We start from the raw sequence: 23,306 nt of genomic DNA, 5'->3' as shown, positions 1-23,306 counted from the left end.
GGTGTTCCCTAAGGTCGGGGTTCGGCCTTCATGTTTTTATCTACATCAATGTCTTGCCAACCAACACCCGTTCATCAGTCGGCCTTTTGGCTGATGGTTGTGCAATTTATCGGGAACTACTTAGTGCATCTGATATTAGCACCTTACAATCCGATATTAACCAAGCTATGAAATTGTGCAAGTAGTGGAAACTTAATCTTATTATTAAGAAATGTAAATGCCTTCGCGTTTCTAGAACTAACTCTGCAGCACCTAACTGATTTCTTAACTACGTCCTTCTCGAAACTGTCCAATCGTTTATCCTTGCGTAGACTTAACATTTAATCTGTCGAGAAAACCACATCGATTTGGTAGTTAATAACGCTAACCGTAGGTTAGGCTACCTTTGGTGAAATTTCTATATGGCTCTTAGTTCCCTAAAATTGCTTCTTTACTACTGTTTTGTTCGTTCAAAATTACAGTATGCAGCTTCTGTATGGGATCCCGGTTAAGAATCACTCATTGCAGAAATAGAGAAATTCCAAAATCGTGCGTAGAGCTTCATTCTTCATAATTATCACTGCACATCAAGTGTTCGAGCCATGAAATCAAGCCTTTCTTCACCTCTGCTCGGCCATCGGACTAAATTATTTCGGTTGTGTCTTTTTCAAAAACATATCACTAAAATCCCGCTCTAAAACAACGGTTACTACCTTCGTCATGTTACATTATTACATTACATTATTAATTACATTAATGTTACATTCGGCATGCTACGGATTAATTTTGATCACCTGCAGATCTTTAACGTGCGCCCAATTTTCGTACACACGGGCGTTTTTGCTTTTCGCCTCCATCAGAAGAGCGGCCGCCGCGGCCAGGAATCGGAACGGCGTCCTCGTGCTCAGCAGCACAACGCCTTCGCCACTGAGCCACCGCGGCGGGATTTAGACACGGGTAGGTCAGCTGGTATACCCCTCAGGTAACCCATAATTGCGCCACTAGCGCCAATTTGTCCCCTGGTGCTTAGTAGGCCACACTCAAACCAAAAAACAACATAAATCATTGATGCTGCTGTAACAACGCCATCGTTGATGTGCAAGGAGGAAACACCATGCGCTTATTGTCTACAATGGGCTGAACGAGCGCGACTGTCTTTGTGTAGAGCAAGCGTTAACAAACACCGCTTGCATTTTGCTTTTCAGATTGTGTTGCTGATGCACATCTTGTTTTCGACAGCTTTTAGTTCCTAGCCTGCTAGGACTCTCAGCACGTGCAGAAAAAAGTTGTTTGGATATCTATCTTGGTTGCATACGCACGAGCCAGTACGCACGTAAGCGTGACAATTTTGTTTTGGGCAGAAAACGTAGTAGGCGAGAAATGTGGTTAATCACCGATATTTTTAGCAACGTATCGCAAGCAAAGTAGAATACGTGCCACAATAGCGCAGAGCTTTGTATCTCGTATACAAAGTACAAATGTCCGCATTCTGCGTCGGGTACACAAACATAAGAGACATCGTGCAATTCATCGTATACAGAAAATTGCTTCAGAGGTCACCACGTTGATTTTCTGCACACAATACAATTCTACAGAAACGACGTTTCATAAAAACACGCGTTTGTGAATAATAAATTGATTTGAAGGGAGATGATCAGCTCATTTCGCCACCATTAATAACCGCTCCATATTCTTATTCTCGTAAACATGCTAGCAAGTTTTCTGCGTAAGTTCGCCATACGTCACACCTAGTGAATGGAAGAAATACGACCATGGATATCAATAAACAACACGTGAAAGCGAAACAAATATTGAGAGTGCAAACAAGGTACAAAAATTGGGTCCTAGCACAGGTTGAAAAGCGAAGCGCAGCTGGGACGTCGCGCAGGTAACTCGAACTTCTCGTGAAACGGAATGCAAGTGGTCAGCTGCCACATAAATAATTTTGGGGGCTTCTTTCGTGTTAATAAGCATTGAAAGGCGGTAATGTCACTACAATAAACTGATCGCCGGAACGCTCTAAAGCCAAGCCATTTCCTCGAAGAATCATTTAAGCACACTAGGCGAACATAAGTTCCAAGCTTTTATCTGGTGGAAAGAAAATGAAGAGCAACCGCTCACAAAACCGATACCGAAGCGAAATTTCCGTCTGCGTGTCAGCTGGCATTAATCTGCTCATGAGAAACTGTCGACAAGTAGCTTCATATGCTTACCACGTTACTGGCAAATGCGCTGTACCAAACATAAAAGAAATTCACTGTAATGCAACAGCAGGTTTTTCGGTTCACCCTAGAGCTTTTTTGTTAAGGATAGCGCTTGCTTCTTCGTACTTTGGCTGGGTAAAAAATGTGCTGACGTGCTGTCCGCTGGGAAGCGGAAAAATTTCTCTGTGCTATTCCTTCCCGAGCTTTCATAACTATTCTACATCAGATTTAATTTTTGAATTCAATACAAGCCAAATCCATTCTGATCATACTAAAATTGATGAAAACCGCCGCGTAATTTTTAATTACTTTTGGCCATCAAGTTCACCTAGTTGGCGTGTAAAACATGTCATATAATAGCTTTGACAGCGTTGCATTTAGGTCAGGTAAAAAATTTCGCTTTTATCTCAAGTTTCGTGTAGGCGGATTTGACTCCTGTGGAAAAAAACTCATCATATAGTTTCGCTGCACAGACTTGAAAAAGAGTATTTCTTTACGCCCCTACTGTGCTTTAGAGGAGCCGACCTTGGACACGGAGTTACCCCGAAGGACAAAAAGCTCGCGCTGAAGCACCGAAGCATCAAGAATGGGAACTGCAAAAATTGTAAAAAGCGGCGGAAACAAAGCTGGAAAGAGCACAAGACGAATATAAAAGCGAACGACAGGAGGCTCCTGGCGAATCAATTGGCTAGCAAACAAAAAGCGGGTGAACCTCACAACGCATACAACTTGAGCGGGAAGCAAGGACGCGACACGCAGTTCCGCAGCTGGTCAAAATAAAACTCGCACTCCAGCGTGCAGAATCGGAAGGTCATCGGTTACCGAGAGCAGCGTTGAAGAGGAGTCTGGCGGCATGTGACTGATCCCCATCTGGATTCTGTTTTCGTTCGAAGAGGGAAAACACGACCTCTCAGGGCACAATCTGTTATTCGAATTTACCGCTCAAACCAGATGTTGGGCGAAAAGTACGTACGCTGCCGCATTGAGTCCTTCAGAATATTCCGAAAACTTTCGACAAGGACAGCAGAAGGTTGCTACAGATGTATTCCTGCACAAGTAAACTGTGTACACCTACCGCCAATCGCTTGGGGAAAAAAACATTGGACTGTAAAGCTTGCGTATGTTTTATTGCAAGAAAGGCAAAACTAATCAACAATATTCCTCCGGTGAAACAACAAAAAATACTGAAAAGGTGCCTTTCTGGCCTATCCGCGTTGAACACGCCAAGGTAGTGTGTTCGTTTTCAGTTCAGCTTATACATGGCGCAGAGACGCAAGCGAGGCGAGAAAATGTTGACAACTTTTAAACAAACATAATCCACAGACAGATTGGAGTGCGAAAGGCCAAAAATACTCTTATGAGAATGTGAAAACGAGACAACGCTTTTGTATTGTGGTATGTTGTACAATTGTATTGTTAAGGAGCCAGTCTTGGAAATTTATGATACCGTGTGAGGTTTTTATTCTTGCGATAGTTTTAGCTTCACTCGAATTAAAAAATACTTTGACATTATTTGTAATTGAATTTCTAGAGGTATTTAGTGTTGACTTTTTATAAAGAACTATTGCGCTGTACTCGATGTTCTTCTTGTGCATTCATGACATTCAGCGTAGACAAAAACAGGACAAAAAAGTGTTGACGACGCAAGCACTGGTATCGACACACCCAATTCGCTTCCCTGCTGCAGTTTATCTTGTTCGCATACGGCCATGTGTGCCTGAGCCAAATTCATACTCAACATTCTAAAATTTGTGAAACCCTCTGCGTAATTTTTAATTACTTTTGGCCATCAAGTTCCCCTAGTTGGCGTGAAAAGATGTCATATAATAGCTTTGACAGCGTTGCATTTAGGTCAGGTAAAAAGTGTCGCTTTTATCTCAAGTTCTGCGTAGGCGGATTTGACTTCTTTCGATACCCGGTTATAACTAAAAGCGTGATTCACTGCGATTTCTTTGTCCTCCGAAGTAGTTCGATATAACCGAACCCGCTTATAACGAACCTAAGTGTCAAATTCATTGTAAACAATGTGAACATTTTTTTGACGACGCGATAACGAAAGAAAGACCTTGCCAGTCACCATGAATATTAATCTAGTCCAACAGAATAATATTGCATGGAAATGTACATCTAATTACAGTGAGTGAGGATTTTCGCCTCAACGTTGCATTCAACACCATGAATGAACAGGTCATTCCCTACACAAGAAATAATTTCCAGAAACACCAGCCCACTTCCCTGCACTTTGGCTCGGTATAGCCGCAGCACATCGGCAGCAGAAAGGGCTTTTTGCACCGTTTGCCGGGAGTGATCGATCTCCTGCCGCGGCTTGTCGATGCGACCGACACCTGAGGCCATAACGTCAGCAACAATTTTATAATTCATCGAGAGGGCTGTCACAGGAACGTCGTCGTATACCGTCCAAAATTCCTCGAAGGCAACTATTTCTGGCAGTGCGTCCACAGTACCCGCGAGTTCCTTTCAAAGCTGGGAAATACTGCTGTCACTTTGCAATGCACTCGACTCTTCAACGCCCTCTGGACACAGTCTACCATGGTGGAAGCATTTTCGATTTTGGTCTGTAGTCACGTGTTGCCAGCACGGCTGATTTTTTTTATTGAAGGCGGAAAATTATTTTTTTATTCATGCCTTACCAGCGGATTGCTGCCGCTAGTGCGTTTCACGAAAGCCTGCGTGTGCAGCGCGGCGGCACAGAGGCTAGACGCAGCCTGCGCGAAAGCGTGTTGGCGGCGTTTCGTGACCGATCGATATATCCGCTGTTTAGTTCGTTGTAAAAATACTATTTAAATCCGTAATAGCAGTAGACATTTCAGTGCTCGCAATAAGCCATAATTTGCTCTATCCGAGTTTTTTTATATTTCAGTTTAACTGTAGAGCTTATCGTTTCACACATGTCGAGGCCGTAACGCAGTTTCTGCGGGGAAGACATCACGCCGTCGCGGAAGCACAAGGTGACCAGAGGGAGCACAAGGTATTTAAGATGCGAAGAATGGCGCAGAAAGATAAAATAAATACGAGAGCGTGCGTGACCGTCCACGCTTCGGGCGAAGGGAGAAACGCATACTTCTCCGAGTAAAGATGCCATATTTTTGGCAATGCGCCTCTTCTTTCTACCCCTCCCTACCGGAAGAGGCTCAAGGACACTACACACGCTTCGACATGCTCGTGCGGTGGCTCAATGGCTAAGGCGTTGTGCTGCTGAGGCCATGAACCCGGGTACGACTCCCGGCCGCAGGCGGAATAATGCAGGGGGAGAGCGGAAACGGCTGCGTTGTCGTGATTTTGGGGCACGTCAAAGATCCCAACGCGGTCAAAATTAATCCGGAACCTTCCACTGGTGTGCGCCTCATCGCCCGTGTAGCATAGCAGCTTTAATCCTCATAATAAACTATTCAGTCGGTTTTAACTAGGGACACCCGAATACCATCGGCTAGACCCACCAACAAGTAGGACGGTGAACATTCGAGCAAATCGCTGAATGTTGTTTAAGCTAGCGCACTGTGGCATTTCGCAGTCAGGAAGGCGACCAATTGTGGTGAACGGAAACGGAACGGTAAACGGAATAGCAATAGATAACAACCGCCCGACGTGAGCCGAGGAATCTGATTGAATGACACTTTTATTCAAGCACGCTCCCTGACGTGAGCCAATACCGCCGCTACGGAGGGCAGCCAGCGGCGGCCGTGAATGAGTGCCCGCCGATGCTTCGGCAAGGACCACCCGGCCTTCAAAAATCGTCTCTGGCACTGGTCCACAAACGACTCGCCACAATCACTGAGCATCCAATACAAACTGCGTTTTGGAGCCACTGCTCTATCGTACGCTCCTTGCCGGTAGCAGCTAAGTATACTTTGCCTAAAACACTTGTAAACAAATAGGCTAAACCGTCTAAAACATTTGCGCAGTTACCATTGGTCTGAACATTTTGGTGCATGCGGAGCCAAAGAAAACAAAGTCACTATTTATCCGCATGTTGCGTACAATGCAGTGAAGTTAATATGCATTTCGGCGTTCATATACTACTCAACGTGTGAGTACGAGAAGTGATTGATAGATGAAATATGACCGGGTTAATTTCAACGTACTATTTCTTTTATGCTCGTTCACACTTAACCGCGAATGGTGGTTGCTAGCTGACGGTGAGACCGGCCGAAAACCTGAAACCAACTTGTAAGAGGGAACAGAAACGAACGCACTGTGAAGATGTCGCCGTATTCGCACTTTGCCACCACTGCTGCGCAAACAAAACGCATATTAAAAGGACAGGTGTCTTTTCAAAGAGAAACGCCATATTTTGTAGATGTAGTGGTGGCGCTGTCGACTGCAGGTGACTAGATCAGCCTAAGTGTAGAGAGAACAAGTGCGTAAGCAGGGATTATATCCTGCTTGAGCTTTTGTATCCGACTTCCTTCTCTGGCAAAAGTATCGAAAGCCCCATTCTATGACTATGGTGTGGTGTATGACATTGTACAACACGTGGCAAGGCAAGGTGATGGTTTGTTTTAAAAACGCGGCCCTGCTGGCACCTTTATTCTTTAATATGATCTATTTTCCACCCCGTCCTTTTTTTTTGTGGCCGAAGGTTGCTGCATGAGCAACACGAGCGAAAGATAATTGAGGGTTATTTCGTTCGTGGAGCGCAGCAGACATTAGCGATAGCCCCAGTTCACTTTTTTGTGTTTTATAACAGATGATTCAGTAAGAGTGCAACAGATGCCTACAAAGCTTGGTTCTGTATTTCAAAGGAAGCCTTTGTGGGGATGTCGTCAATCACTCATGTTTGACCACGCAGTCTTTAGTGTTCTTCGTGAGCGCGACATAGAAAGGGCGAAAATGTATGCTCCCGAACACTCATCCGCCGACACTCCAGTCATAACCCCAATATTTTAGATGATGTCTCTTCACCCTGTGTTTTGTGAGCCGAGCCAGGTAGCACGGCCTGCGTAGAATACACTTACATTGAACTATACGCCACAAACAATGGGGGAGAATACAGACAGCCGGGTAGATGAATTAGTAGACATCGGTTGCGTAGTGGCGTCACTAAGGTGGGGCCGGGGGGGTGGGGGGGTTGAAGGGGAGCCTGGGATTTGGGTACCAGCCCCTCGGTAAAGAGGGGGGGGGTGCACCTGTGCCCCTACGACGTGTAAGGCGGCCGTCGAAAACTGGAAGACGACTGAATGAGACCACAGCTTTGGCCTGTTCAATTTACGTCCCGGCAAGTCTATTCAGATTTGTTTCCTGGTACAATGGAAGAAAGCGAGTAGAATTTTGGCATCCAAGAATGTCGCGGTAGTCGAGGATAGGTGCGGCTTGAGCAGTTAATTGGCTGCAGGGTGAGCGGAGGGGAACAAGGAACGATTCCTGGAGAGGGGGTGCCATCGGTATGACTTCATGCGACGCTCGGAGGGGTGTAGCGAGCGAGCTTGTTTTTCAATGGTACGACAGGGGGCTAACAAAGCCCCTTCATCAGGTCCAGGACCAATGTTGGGGCGGCGGACGAGAGTAGTACGGGGCGGAGGAGTAGGGAAGGGGTGAAGAGGGGAGGCATCAGGGCCAGCGAGACTTTGGTCATGTGTCCTCGGCGGCTTTCCACGTGGCTTTTTTTTTACAGGCTTATGGTGAATGTTTAGCATTTTCTGGCGTCTTCGCGGTGACGCTTTGGAGACCGCGTACCACGGCTCCGGTCTTTTCGGTACAGGACGTTTCGGTACAGGACGTTTCTGTACAGGGCATTTCGGTACAGTCTTTTCGGTGCACGGGTGTTTCGGGACACGGGCGTTTGGGGACACGGCCGTTTCGGGACATGGACCTTTCGGGACATGGGTGTTTCGGTACAAAGACGAATTCTGGCGAGCGCTTCAGGCTGCGCGCGTTATGATCTTGTTCGCATTTGTGCGATATTTTATAAAGAGGAATGGTTATACGGCCTTGCCCGAAAAAACGCCGGTTTATGTCCTAAATATTAGCTGGGATATTTGTAGCCTTTACAAAAGCAAATTGTTCATCGTTTTGTTTTTAGCGACTTATTATCACCAGTATTTTATATAACAAATAAGGGATGGTATCGTGTTTTTTTTAAATGAGTGCCACCTAAAGGAACCTGTGATTTCATAAAGTACTGACGAAGAGTTTGCGATTTCTTTGCATTCTGCATTTGTGTGCGTTGCTTTCTTCTGATAACGCAAGTACTTAAGGTGTTCTTAGCAATGAAATACGGATCGCATCTTTTGTATCTCGCCGCACGCTTCCGTCCCGACTTGCTCGTAGTTAGCAGGGATTCCGGTGGGTTTATTTTGTTTGTGAATCAAAAGTTAGAAGTGCTGTCTAACGACGTTGAAAGCATTCGGCAATGTTTTCTGCAGCATACATGCAGTTATTCATCTTCGCAAGGACTGCTCATCTGTAATTCTTGACGTTTCGCCGCCGAGTATAATGGACCTTTTTCCAGTAGCGATCTGCGCATGTACGGGCTGCTGGTCCGCCATTCTTGGCATTCGCCTCGAGCAAAATAAACAAAAGGGCGCCCCTCAGTTTTCTGCTAGGGAGCGGGTATACTGTCTAGCGCTGCATGTATTGTTTTTTTCCTCTTTCGACCCCTCGTGGTGTGTTCGTACATGCACACAATAATGGCACACAACAATAACGAAGTAATGAACGAGCTATACTTTTCCTGGCTACTGTTACGCAAACAAATTGGCATTTCTTGGAATTTCCACATAAATTTTTACTGGTCTAAAATAACGCGGAATTACGAGCAACAACAGTTATATTAAAAAGGTTTGATTTGCGTGCTTGCAACCCCCATGTTAAAAACGCGCGCGAATTTTGCGGGATACGGCCCGTTCGTCTTATGGCGTTTCGTCATAGGCTGGTTCGTAATAGGCCGTTTGGTAACTAGGGTCATTCGTCATAGGCCGGTTCTATAAATGGGAAAGTTCGTCTAGGTGCACAAAAGGAATGTCCACATGCTTTGTTTAATGCACGTGTGCCTCGCCTAGTAGGTAAGATGGATCGACTCAAAAGACGGGAGTGAGGCACATGTTTTCTTTTTTTCTCTCTTTTCGGCAGCACATCTCGTTAATTTCAGCAAAGAATGCAAGCCAAAGTGGGCAAGTAGGATGACCTGGGTTGATCAAGAATACCGGTTCGAGTTCAACAACCCCAGGCTGAAAAGTGGGGCAGAGACGTAGCCTAATAAAGTTATTGGAAGATTGGCTACAAAGAACGTGCGACCACCCGGCCGGCTTGGGCACCCTCCATGGCCCACTCGTCGCTGCCGACTCGTCATGGGAAAACTGGTTAAAGAGGTATCTGATTCTGAGTGGTCCCATAATAGGTAAAGTGGTAGCACCAACCTTCTCGTTTTGGGAATTTCGTCTGGAAGTTTCATTTTTGGCGGATGTCGAGAAGGGAGCGGGACGTGTTAGTGGCTTCAACTCTGATAACTCGTACCAGGTTGATCCTTTCGCAGTTGGTGGGTAGGCCTTCCCTTTTGCTTCTTTGCAGGTGGTGGTTGAAATTACTTTTTCGGTTTAACAGGCTCTCTCTTTTTTATCTTACTTCTCCTTCAAAATAAATGTGTCACAACGGGTAGCGAAAGATATTGTAGAAAACGTCTTATCTCCACATTGCTGAAAAAGAAAGGCGAGAATCACCTATTTTGTGAGAACAGCGCGTGCAAATTATATATAATTACACTTTCTTACTCACCAACCATCATGAAACATGTACAAACCAGAATGAGTGATGCCTTATCCTCATTTATGTCTAGAAACGCACCGCAAATACTGTTTTACCATTCCTGTGGCGAAATTTCCTAAGTGACAAAATATCCTATGACGAATGGTCCTATGTGACCAAACGACCTATTACGAACAGGCCTATGACGAAACGCCATGTGACTAGCGGCCCTACACCCGGATGCCTCAAATTCTCGCTCGAAATCATTTTCGTACGTAAACGACCTTTAAGGAACCGCCATGTACCGAAATGTCCTGTACCGAAACGTCCGTGTCCCGAAACGCCCCTGTCCCTAAACGCCCGAGTACCGAAATGCCCGTGTACCGAAAAGACCGTACCGAAACGCCCTGTACCAAACCGCCCTGTACCGAAAAGACCTAGACCCGATTCAATCTTCCGCATATTTTTTTTTTCAAGTCATTTTCACCTTGCTTTCCTTCGGAAAATATGGCAAGGGGACTAGGGTACGCGGGGTCTGGTCCCTTTGCCATGTTTTCAGAATGAAAGCAAGGTGAAAATGACTTTAAGAAAAAATATGCGGAAGATTGAATCTTGAGGAAGCGGGGACAGAGAATTAAAACGAAATGAAATTAATTGTTAAACACGCAATGAAGGTTGGTGCGGAGGAGCTAACTAGAAATTAAACCTGTGTTGGGAGGAGGGGCGCCAGTGGAAGCGGGGTGGGGGGAGCTCACGTGTCCAAAAACGGGCGAGCAAATGGGTCGTCGCGAATTCCCTTGGTTGTACCAGATTCCTTCAAGGCTTGCACTAACCAACCAATTCGCGATCCAGGCAATCGCGAAGGATCTAAAATGGGTGTTGATAGCTGATATTTTTTAAGTCTTTGACTTTCGTTCAGCGTACCCAGCGACGCAGCCCCATCGTGCAAACGCCATCTTCGTGCATGGCGATTACACGAATATGGCGATATATGGAAGGGGCGTATCCCATGCGGCCCTGTGTAATTAAACTAAAAGAACAACGGACAAGAAGCTTGTCGAACAAATTATGCAAGAAATAAAGCAGTTATGTAGGCCTTTATTTTATTTACCTAAGTGTTAATCAGGTAAAGTTTTCGTTTTTATTTTCTTCTCCTGTACCTTTTCCTGTATTTGCTTTTTGCACACAAATAAAACGGATAGCCTTCTGTTCGTTTTCTTTGTGTCTTATTATGGTTTTTGTGTGGGCGTCCCACGGAGTTCTAAGTAAAGAAATATTTGAAGCTGATGACCTAAACATTTTGCTTTGGTAGCTTCATCTTTTAAAGTGAAGGATGAGTAAAAAAAAAGCACAGGCAGCAAAATTAACTGTATAACAAAAACGTAACCACCTGGTACGTCAGCCACTTTCTATCATTGGGCATTTGATCCTCTGAGTGCTCCCAACCAGGAAGATTGTCGGGGGACCACAAGATAATTGAGGTGGACGAGACGTGCAGTTTCTGTGTAGTGAAAGCATTCTGCTGAGTGCCATGTGAACATTACTGAAAAAAAAAATGTCAAAGACTGTGCGACAAATGACCGGACGCCCGGTGTAGTATACAATATTTTTCTGCTGAGTGTCCCTCCTTATGCATTAGGGAGAGGAAAAATCTACTGCAACGAGTCAGGCAGCGCAACAACGGCGTCCGGCTTCAAAACCGTCGCTCAGTAGCTCAGTACTACAAAACATCACACCACAAAAGAGACTTCGGTGAAACGTTCCGGAAACGTGACCAACTGGAGGAAAAAACTGCTACTTAAGTCGTACGTGTTAAGAGAGCTGCAAAGAATATAAATTCTTCCTTCCCAACCCTCCCACTTTTGTACACGCGAGAACCAGGCTCCGCAGCGAGGCGCTTTGTGAGTGACCGGCGCTACAACGTGACCCCAGTCACCCCCCTCAGGTGCGACTGACCTCACCTCCAAAAACGTCTGGTTCCTGGTTAGTATTTTAAGTGCGAATGCACTTCTTAAGCGAGCCTGAATCGTCCGCCGCCGTCCGCATAGCAACAGCTGCGGGCGCGAGCTGCCTGGCCGCTGACATGGCACATACCCACGTGGGGGATTGGCCAGGAATCGGGCGTGAGAAGGGCTAATGCACCCGCTTAAAGGAGTACTGACACGAAATTTCAAAGCTGAAATCCGCTGTAGCAATCAAGTACAACGACAACACAAATAGGTGTCTGTGAATAAATGCATCTTTCTTTCTTTGTAGTTGTGTGTGTGTGTGTGATCTCTCTTTCGCGAACATTACCGAACCGCGCAAATTCAACTCCTGCATTCGCACTTTCACATTCTTCCCCTCGAGGAAATGCGGGGAATTTTTTTGGTTGGAGAGGGCGATTTTATTTCATCAGCTACTGGGAAAAAGTTTATTAATCTAGGATCCGTCTTGAGCTAGTCGACTGCAGAAGGACGTGAATAAAATCGTTGCAACCAACACATCGTGATGGCCTCGACCGAGCGGCTGTGAGCCAGCGTGTGGCTCCGATGCACTCGGTTCCGTACGATTCTGATAATACTCACGAGTTACTTCTTTACCGCTTCGCAAGCTCCTTTGATACGTTTTTCCTCCGTTATCTAGTGGCTGCTTCACTGGTAAGCCCGAACCCCACGTTTTATACTATACTATAGTATACCATACTATACTACATTTTATTTTTTACTATACTAAGACGGCAATGTCAATTAACGTATTTGCAAATGTGTGATCGAATATTTTTTTACAACGTTCGAAAGGAAACGACGACATGGTCACCGACAAACATGCACACGACCAGCCGTGCACTGGCCGCGTAGACGACTCGTGTACGGCTAGCCATCGTTTCCCCGCTAAGTATCCCCTTTCTATCTGCTTCCATTATCAGTATCCAAATAACCATTGAAATAAAGAGACCCTACAATGTATCTATTTCAAACGTACTGAAATGCTCACCTAGTGAAATTTCCAGTATGCAATTGCGGCCACAGAGGCTGCCTTTAGTGACAAACCGGTAGGCGCAGGCGGTTTTTCCGAATTTCTGGGGCGGTCATTTTCTTTCACATTCTATACCCCGTTTCCTCGACAGTGTTTGGAAAAAGCTTTTTTTTTAAGCCAGTACGACTTTTGTTTATTTGCTGAGACAACTTCTATCTTTCCCCAGCCTTCTTTTCCCGGGCACCGCCTGTGGTCCTTCAAGCTTCATTTGTTTAGGGTCTGTTCCTAGACACACAAAAATTGATCTGAATGAAGCGACTATTTTTCCTTGCATGTATTGCCTTTAAACAGCCCTATCACTGCTGGCCACACTACTTCAGACCCGCGCGACGTCTGCACGATTTAGTCGGCACAGCGGGCTGCAAAGCTTCCCGAACGCCTCCGGCGACCCCCTTAGGGTCGTTTTCTGACGAGGCCTGAAACTCTCTTACACCTCCACTGCTCTTGAAGCATCCATTCACTTGGTATTGACACTAAGATGTGGTACTCTCAGGCTGCCGCGTATCAGCCTTCACTTTTCAACTATCTCACTATGGTGTGGTGCATTACACCCTGTGCTGCAGCTAGTGGCTCTTGGCCACTTCTTTCTCGGCTGCTAATGGTGTTTTAGTGCTCACGAGCGGCACACCACGATGCTCCTTACTGTTAGGATTTTTATCCATGCATAATTCACTGAAAAGGACCGTGTTGTGTATTCGAGATTTGCACCCGAGTCGGCGTCTGGGGTTCTCTAAACCAAGCTCGTGTAGCTATTATGGTTTAGTTTGCCTTCTTATCTTGCTGCTTAATTTCGTGATATATTGCCCGTTCTTTATAAGTAACTACACGTCAATTATCCTGTGCCTTCATTTCGCATCGCATGTTGCATAATATGCATGCTTGCATTGACATTTCGAAGCCCACGCATTTATTATCTGTGAAATGTTTTTTTTTTTTACATTGGTATCTGAATGAAACAAATTTGTCGAGACCAATCGCCCTTGTCGCGCGACGAGAGCGATGCCGAGCGGCAGAAATCGCCTTTGGTAGCTCCAATCACCATTGTCTTAATACGGTAACAATGAAAGGCTTTAATATTATGAATAAGAAGAAGAATAACAATAGTGTCATTATTAATAATTGTTTTGTATATGTGAGGAGGTGACAAATTTTCTGGGCAAGTATACCCAGCAACGCCACTGCGGTTGCGTACGCCAAATGTTCGGGGTATTTGTTTTACCAGATCACCATAATTTTCTCCATTTTTCTTCAAACAAGGCAAAAATCCTATTTCTTTATAAAAGTACTCAAGTCGTCATATGCATCCTTTAAGGTTACTACACAGGAGCAGAGGAACACGCACACACATACCCCTTTTACCTTGATATTCCCTACTTCGAACGAAAAATACACATTTTCACGGAAAATACCCATGTACTCTGATTTCTCCTTGTAGTCATTCGCACAGACACTCACATATATCTGTGCGCACACGTAAGCATGCACACACACACACGTGCTCACACAGACGCCCACACTCACGTACACAGAAACCCGCACATATACAAACCAAAACTCGTAACACCCGCACCAATATGTCATCTCGGGATTCCTCTTTCTCTAGATATAGAGAGGATCGAAAATTCAGAGAAATGAATGTGTTTCTGGCCTGCAAACACTTCCTGGTACAAATATAACCCAAGGACTTCTCATACCCATCCGTGTGCATCTCCTACTACACAATGGCCACCCTCCTTCGAGAAAACATATTTGTATTGATGTATTCGGGCGGAGTTTATTTTTTGTGCCGCGTGTTTTTTTTTGGTGTGCGCAATCCCAAATATTTAATAATATCATGGAAGCAGCAACCGATCGGCATGTCAGCTTCTTATCACGGTGTCCAGCGGCGAAATAGGCGAGAGCACCCGCATGCACATAGAATTGTCTGCTATACCTGTGTCGCCTGCTGTGCTGTTCTCGTTAAAGCAACACACCGCGTGCTTTTTTATCTGCCAAGCCGGTTTCGCTACTTGCTCAAGGTACACAAAGGTAGCATCGTAAACATTTGTGACGCACGTGCCAGGAAAGTGACACAAAATCAAAATCAAGCGCGCATTGTAGATGCGCATGCCTTCAAATAACCGCTTTTTCACGTAAACAAGGTCGTGCAGATACCGTGGTAGAGGGTATATCGCTCTCAAGGAAATAGTGTAGCATACTATGCTCGTGGAGGAAATGACCTTTTGCGTAAGCGCGTACTATCGCCCATTTCGCCCGTGACCAACGTGATAAGGCGCTGGCATGCCGATCTATCGTGCCTACCGCAATATTATCAACAAACTTAAAAGTGGGTGTAAGTGACCGCAAACAGTAGACCTTCCACGTCTCTCTGAGCTGCGAGAGGTTCTATAACGGACCCGCTGCAAAAGGAATGTCTTAGGGCGTGTACTATTACGGCATGTGGTTCTGCCACTCCAATTATGGAACGTCAAATTTGGCCACCAAATAACACGATAGAGGATGGTTGTAATACTTTTTTTTCTGACCTAATTAGATAGATTAGATAGATCATTAGATAGATCTACACTTCCTGCTCAATGGATAATTGGGAAGGTGGCTTTATTGCACAAATCGGGAACTAAATCTTCCCAATTGAATTACGGCCCCATTTCTTTAACAAGTGCATGTTGTAAATTGCTTGAAAACATAATTTTCACCAACCTTGTAAATTTTCTTGAATCTAACCTATTTTTTTCATCAGCGCAACATGTCTTTTGGAAATCTTTTTCGTGTGAGGCTCAACTTCTATCGTTTACCCACAAGTTACATCGCATTTTAGATCTATATGCTCAAGCTGATTGCGTTTTTTTATTTTTTCCGAAGCATTTGATAAGGTATGTCACCGACTTTTACTTTTTAAGCTAAACCGACTTAAACTTGACCTTACCGTGCTTACGTGGATCCAGTATTTCCTTCTTAACCGATCCCAATTCATTGCTGCTAATATCTGTAATTCTTCTCTGAGCCCCGTTTCTTCTGGAGTTCCCCCGGGATCGATTTTAGGTCCTCTCCTCTTTCTTATTTATATTAACGACCTTCCGTGTCTCGTATCTTCAAATATCCATTTATTTGCAGATGATTGTGTTATCTTTCGCAAAATTAACACTGACAGGGACACTAACCTACTTCAGTCCGATCTTTACAAGGTAACTAACTGGTGTAATGAATGGCTTATGGAACTAAACGTGTCTAAATGCAAAGTCATGCGCATATCACGGAGTACTAACCGCCCCCCTGTGTACTATTTGAACAACGTTTCGTTAGAGCCCGTCAATTCTTATAAATACGTTGGTGTCCATATTTCAGATAACCTAAATTGGGCGCACCACATAGAACATATCATTAGCAAAGCTAACCGGTTGTTGGGTTATCTACGCCGTAACTTCTCAAGCTCTCCATCCTCATTGGAACGTTTGCTTTATAAAACACTAATCAGGTCAAAACTCGAGTATGCTACGACAGTCTGGGAGTCCTGCCGCGATAATCTAATTACTGCTCTTGAAATGGTACAAAATAACTCTGTTCGCTTCATTCACTCCAACTATAACCGAAATGCACTAACGTGGCTATCTGGGCGTGTTGGTTTAACATGATTAGGAGAAGACAGCGCGGTTTACACATGGACACAGCGCTCGTGTTTGTCAAGTACTCTTCCATGTGTCCGTGTGTAAACCGCGCTGTCTTCTCCTAACTATAACCGTACTGCAAGCATCTCGTCCATGAAATCCATCATCGGGCTTCCGTCTTTAGCTTCCCGTCGGACCACTTTTCGTCGTACATTGTTTCACAAACTATATTGTTTCACAACCTATACCAACATTCCACCCTACACAACCAAATCATTAATCAACCGCAATACATTTCTCCCCGAATCGATCACGCTCACAAAGTTGGCATCGAACATAGCAGCACGCGACATTTTTCCGAATCGTTCATCCTCAGAACATCACGTGATTAAAGCCGCCTTCCTCCAAGTGTCGGGGCCATTAAAGATAACCGTTTATTTCACAACGCATTAGTTAATATTGTATAACCAGGATAATTTGTTTTGTTATCATAGTTGCTGTATTCTCATGTGTTAGTGCTTTATTTTTGTAACCCACTCACCTCTGTAATGCCTCTACCCCTGAGGGTATAATAAATAAATAAATAAACTAAATAAATAATGCCACAGGTCCGGGTTCAGACGAAGCTTGCCTTCACCGTTTATGATCGCTAAATTGCATCCGAACATAGATCGATCAAACCAGTACCGTATTTTTACATTAAAACCAAGTTTCATCCTGGCAGACAACATGTAGAGAATGTTAAGTTACGGACGACCCCCCAGGCCTATCCTGATGCGTCTCTAATGGAAGAAACTTGGGTGATTATGATAATGGGCATCAAAGACGGTAGGCATCCTCTTTTCGAACTCGCTCTCTCGGAAAAAAATGGCTACACCTTTCACCGCGGCTTGTGGTCCATAGTGGGAAAGCAGTCCTGTTGACAGGCAACAATAATTCATGGCCGTTGAAGAAAACAGGGTCGGGCACTTCGCCCCTTCCGCTGCCAACGATTGTAACGCATCTTGTAAGACAGCTGCAGTTTGGACCTTCTGACTTGGTGAATTGCCGTTCAATTGTTTCTGTAGAAAGTTGTCCATGAACAGATTTGTTCGTACGTTTGTCTATCACAGAAATTCGCCTTATTCGTATCACCTATAAACGCCTTGCAGACTTCTCTAGCACGAAGGACGCTATTTTTCTTCATATTTTATTTAAGTTTGTCATCTCCGTCTTCCACAGGCTGTGCGTGACTTGTTCTTTCCGCTTTTACCTGCGGGTCTCCTATCCACTGATTCCCGTTGTATCTTGAAGTAGCCTAATTGCATAGCAAACTATCATTAGGTTCATTTTGCTTTTGTTTATTTCCTCCTTTCCCGTTTTCTTTATAATAATTCATTTCGTAGATTTGATGCGATCCATTACGTTATGGAACAGAAACATGCTCGAAAGATACAGAAACTTTGTGGTTTTGTTCGTCTTGCTCTTCAGGTGACTTGTTGCTGTACATTTTATGCGGGTTCTCTCGGTTGGATAGTTCAACTGCCGAACTGCCGAACTGCCGAACTAACGAAGCAATTGGTTTTGAAAAATTTTCAATCTGAAAAAATAACGCGCTTTGTGATTTCGGTGAACTGCGTGGCGAGTGAACGAATTTATGCCATACACTCAAATGTAGGTGTGAGACTTGGGAATTTGTTCTTTGTTCTTAACTCCAGCAGTATCGTTGTAAGCTTACCGTATTTTTGCAACGATTTCTAATAATACCTTCGCATGTTTTATGGCAAACAACAACAAAGACGTAGAGCAAACACAGTAGCAGACATATCCCAGTGGACCACAGACGTCCATGGAACATCCGTTGGACATCCGCAGAAAGCCAGCGGACGTTTTACAGACGTCCGTGGGATGGTCCGATGCAAAGGAATTGCTTATCCTACGAACGTCCGACAGACGTCCCAGCCGGATTTCCCGACATCCGGCGGATGTTCGAAATCGGATATTTCCAAACCGAGATGTACAGTGGACGTCCAGGGGATAACAAAATGCGGATATTGGATGTCCGCCAGACGTCCGCTTCTAGTCCAAAATTTTTGGAATCATGGGGACCTGTACTTGCTGTAAGCCTCAGTGCCTTATTGATAACATGCCTTGAAGCACTACTCCAGCTTTAAGAATACTTGATGCAAAAGCCCCTTCTGTACCTTGTTTTGGCACAACGCTAATTATAAATGCTTGCACCATGCACTCTGTGGATAGACAACTCCACACCCTATTCATATGTCTTTCCAAGAGCACGAACAGTTATGTTACAGAAGTATAATACAGTAGAACGTTGCAAGCTTATCATCACGACTTTTCAATAAGGACTATGCATACACTCCGGGCTTTGTGTCAGCATAAATATGAATCAGTTGTAGTAGGCAGTTACCAACTCGGTGAACAGGATGCTTCAACATGACAGCCCGCAGTGTACATATGGTTCCGTATTGAAAAGAGGTTACGATAATAAGCTCGCAACTTTCCACTGTATTATGCTACTGCAAACATCACTGCTCCCGCTCTTGCCAGGAAAGATATGAATAGGGTGTGGAGTTGTCGGCCCACACAGTGCGTGGTACAAGCATTTATAATTAGGGTTTTGTCAAAACTAGCTACAGAAGGGGCTTTTGTATCGAGTATTCTTAAAGCTGGAGCAGTGCTTCAAGGCATGTTATCAATAAAGCGCTGAAATTTACAGCAAGTACAGATTCTCAAGTTTATTATATAAAACTGAAACCTACACTACTCAGCTTTATGAATCTATACCGAGTATGTTTGGGATATTTCCATTAAATTTGTAAGACCGAACTTCCAGCAATGCACGCTAAAGAACAAACAGTTAGCTTGAAAAAGTGAAGTATTTTGCTGAATGAAATAGATCTGAAATATGCTGAATGAAATGGATCGAGCACACTGCAGATTACATGTTGCAAAGTATGGCATGCAAACTAGATGAAACGAAGTCGCAAAGCTTGAAAATTCTTTATTTAACGCTTTATAACCTCCAATGTAAATACAACCTTTCACGTGCCCATCGTGCTTCATGCCAGGAACATCTTCGCTCAAACTTCTCCCCAACTCCTCGGTCAGCACCTGAAAAACCAAAAGCAACAATTTCATGTTTTTGTCCTATATACGGCTACATTATTAGACACAAAAAGAATTTTAGCCTGCTTTTGAACTATTTTGGTTTGCTCGACTCTACGCTAATGTAGTGGCATGCCAACAAATACCAATGATGTTTGAAGTACTTCTGCCTGCACCCTTCAAAAAAATTTTACGAGGCATTGGGGATTCTTTACTGTTATGGTTTTATGTCGGAACATGCTTCTGTCATCACTTCATGGCGAACTAAATTTTTGACTCTTGAAAACCTCTACAAAGCCAAATGATAGCTGAAACTGGTAGGATTCGCAGTGCTTCGCTAGATTCCCTCGATCTCACTCACAAGCTGTACTGTCTTGCGCACTAGCATAAGCAGTTTGCAGATAGGGTACTGCAGAACAAATGCCTAGCCTAATTTAAAAAAAGAAAAACTGCATACCTCGGTTGCATCAAGCAAAGCTGTTCTATGCCCGCCGGATATTCTACAATATAAACATACGTTTTCACTAACGCGCTTTGACGGCATCTATCAATTATGAGGTGTGCGCGCCGTAGTGGAGGCCGCCGGATAAATTTTGACCGCCTAGGTATCTTTAACGTGCGCCTAAATGTCGTACACACGGGCGCTTTCTTTTCGCCTCCATCACAAAAGTGGCCGCCGCAGCCGAAAACCGAACCCACGTGCTTGGGCTCAGCAGCACTACGCCCTAGCCACCGAACCACCGCGGCGGGTATTGACGGATACGTGCGTCTACAAGCGCATACAGCAAGCACGGTTAGTATATTAGTACACGCTTCATGCTCACGTCAGCAAAATGCATTTACTTCGCCGCGTTCGCCGGCATAAGCCACACTATAGGGCACCTCGGCGTAAACACTACAACCGCGTCCTCTCTTCTAGGGTCGTGAAATCACCCACCTAAAACGCACCGTACGGCTTTTTACACGTTTCGCAACACCGTGCATACATTTCAACTCAACGCCAATGCATAACGCATCTCCGCAACGAGCTCACACAGTAAAAATTGTTACAACCCTTCCCGTAAACTTGAGTGGACGTAAAAGTAGCCACTGCGCACACCACGTCGTAGGTAGCGCCGGGCTGAATGCGAACGCCGGCGCACTCAACGACTGTGTCTTTCAACGAGAGCACGTGCACGCACCGCTGATAGCTTTACGGAAACGACTAATTTATCGCGCCTATGATTGCGAAGAAAAGATGATTCCCTGAGCGCGTTGGCACTGTCATTCAAACCGCGCTAAGCCAGTTATGCCTAATTTCGGCACAGCGTACGGCGTTTGCAGTACACGGAAAGCTAAAGACGATTTCCGGCCCCCTCCCCACTCACCGGCACTTATAAAAATGTCTTACCTTTCATTGAGGACGCAAAAAGATGTCTAGAAGAAAGCAGCCGGGAAGCTAGTTGGCGCTTCGCAACTCGCACAAGCGAATGGCTATGGCTATACGGCTTGACGTGGCTTGTCACAGTGTTGGCTTCGCATCGCGCAAAAGACAAACAAAATTTAGTTACTACAAGAATACATTTTAGCCTAATTATCAGCAAATCAAACAACTGTTTTTATGAAACTTTACGCTATCTGCTGTCCTTCTTTTTTAATTCGAACATAACTATATCATATATCAAGTTGACTCGTTCAGCCCGCATCGAGTGTTTTGTGCGCGAGGGCTACAACTTTGCTTTCTGAGCTGGCAAATTGTTTGCCTCCCGCTGCAGGAAGCAAGAATGTAGACAACATATTTAACCCGGGGCTAATTACGATAAGTTATTAACATGATTGCGGAATATTGCTTCAACCATGCAGACGTACGATGGGCGTCCAGCGGACTTTATTGATGGGACCACAGTAAACGTCCATGCACAAACGTAGCTCGGACGTCCGTCGGACCAAATTGAACGGACGTTCACGTTTCCCAGAAAAATACATCCGAAGTACGTCCGCCAGGCGTCGAGCGCGGGACTTGGACGTTCGGCTGTAAAACGGACATCCTACGGATATCTGTGGTCCAATTGGATGTTACGTTATGATCGTTACCTAGTTTGCTAGTTGTCCCTCCCAGGCAAAACTAAGTCGCTCATCTCTGCGCTTGTCGCCACAAAGTTAAGAGTAAGCACAAAAATATTTGGCTTTTTATATAACCTTCCTAATTTGCATGGAAGTAAAGAGGTGAACAAAAAGGAGTCCTGGGGTTTTTAACATAGATTCAACGTAATTAAAACTAATACCTCTTAAAGGGCGTGTTGGTTGGCGAGTACAAATTGGAGACAGAAAAATCGGAACAAAATTTTGAAGACAGGCAAATTGTCAGGAACAGAAATGCATGCTCTCTTAAAGATGGCACCATTATTCTATATATCACTCTTGCTCCAAAAGCCATCATAAAGATGGCACCATTATTCTATATATCACTCTTGCTCCAAAAGCCATCATGCATGAATAAGGCAAGTGTACGCCTTCCACAAGACGCGCTTATTGCTTTGGCTAGCGAGGCTGTCAACTGTAGGCTAGAAATTCAGCGGTTCCTTGGTGAAACAGCTGCTGAAGCGTTTGTTGATATCGCCGCACTCCGCACCAACCTCCGGTCTTCCTGCCTCAATGAAATTTTAAAATGATCAATGTAGGACCCTACGGCATAGTGTATGTGCTTTTACACCACGTATACCAAGGCTGTAGGTCAACCTATTTCAGAAGATCCGGGCTGGTTACCTCTTCAATCGTGAACGCCTACCAAGAAAAACGTTGTGTTCTTTTCCGCCTGTGTTCACGATTGTCAAGTTCAGTTGATAACATTGAGAGCAACGGTTTCCAGGAGGCCACGTTTATAAGCTTCTCATTGCGAACCTTCCAAAGGAGAGCGCACGATGACAATGAGCATAAACAGATGATAATAACAATCAGCGCCCGGTAATCAGTAATCGGGAAGCGTACCAACTTGGTGCCGACGATGGATATGCTAATGATGACATCGTGTTCAGACGTGAATACTCAAATCAAATCAAATCAAATCAAATGAAATTTTATTTTCCTTGGGCATACATACAAGGAGGTGGCAGTCAAAAAAAGCTGCACTAGATGGCAGCTTAACGTCGCAACTGGTTAACTCCGAAAGCACATCCGTGATGCTCGCACTATTTTCTGGTTTTTAGCATTCCCTTTCAGCGGATAAGTTGATGTGGGTGTAACTCGAAGGGTTTTAAGGGCCAACGCATGTAAGCGATGAGGCGCGCCTTTGTGCAAGTCTCCGGATTACTTTTGACCACCTGGTGATCTTTAACGTGCGCCGAAATCTCGTACACACAGGCGTTTTTGCTTTTCACCTCCATCAAAGAAAGCAGCTACCGCGATCGGGAATTGAACCCGCGACCTTGTGCTCAGCAGCGCAACGCCTTAGCCACTGAGCCAGCGCGGCGGGTTGAGGGTGTAACTCTTGCCAAAGCAAACTAATAGTTTATTTCCGGTAGGGCGCACTTGCCACGTCTTCAAACCGTGTGGTTATCACTACTGTGCGTTTGAGGTACTTGGAGAACATACTGAATTGATGGCAAAGCCGCTGGTTTCCGCATACTCGTTTGTAGTCGCCAAATTCATGGTCCGCGGGTGTACTTGCACCCGGAGTTGTGGGAGCGTTCTGGCTACTCCCGCTAAATGACTA

Source organism: Haemaphysalis longicornis, unplaced genomic scaffold (assembly GCF_048455015.1).
Source record: "Haemaphysalis longicornis isolate Haplotype H1 unplaced genomic scaffold, Haemaphysalis longicornis Haplotype H1 scaffold_9, whole genome shotgun sequence".
Classification (NCBI taxonomy): Eukaryota; Metazoa; Arthropoda; class Arachnida; order Ixodida; family Ixodidae; genus Haemaphysalis; species Haemaphysalis longicornis.
The sequence above is the reverse complement of the archived record's forward strand: the minus strand, read 5'-3'. Positions refer to the sequence as shown.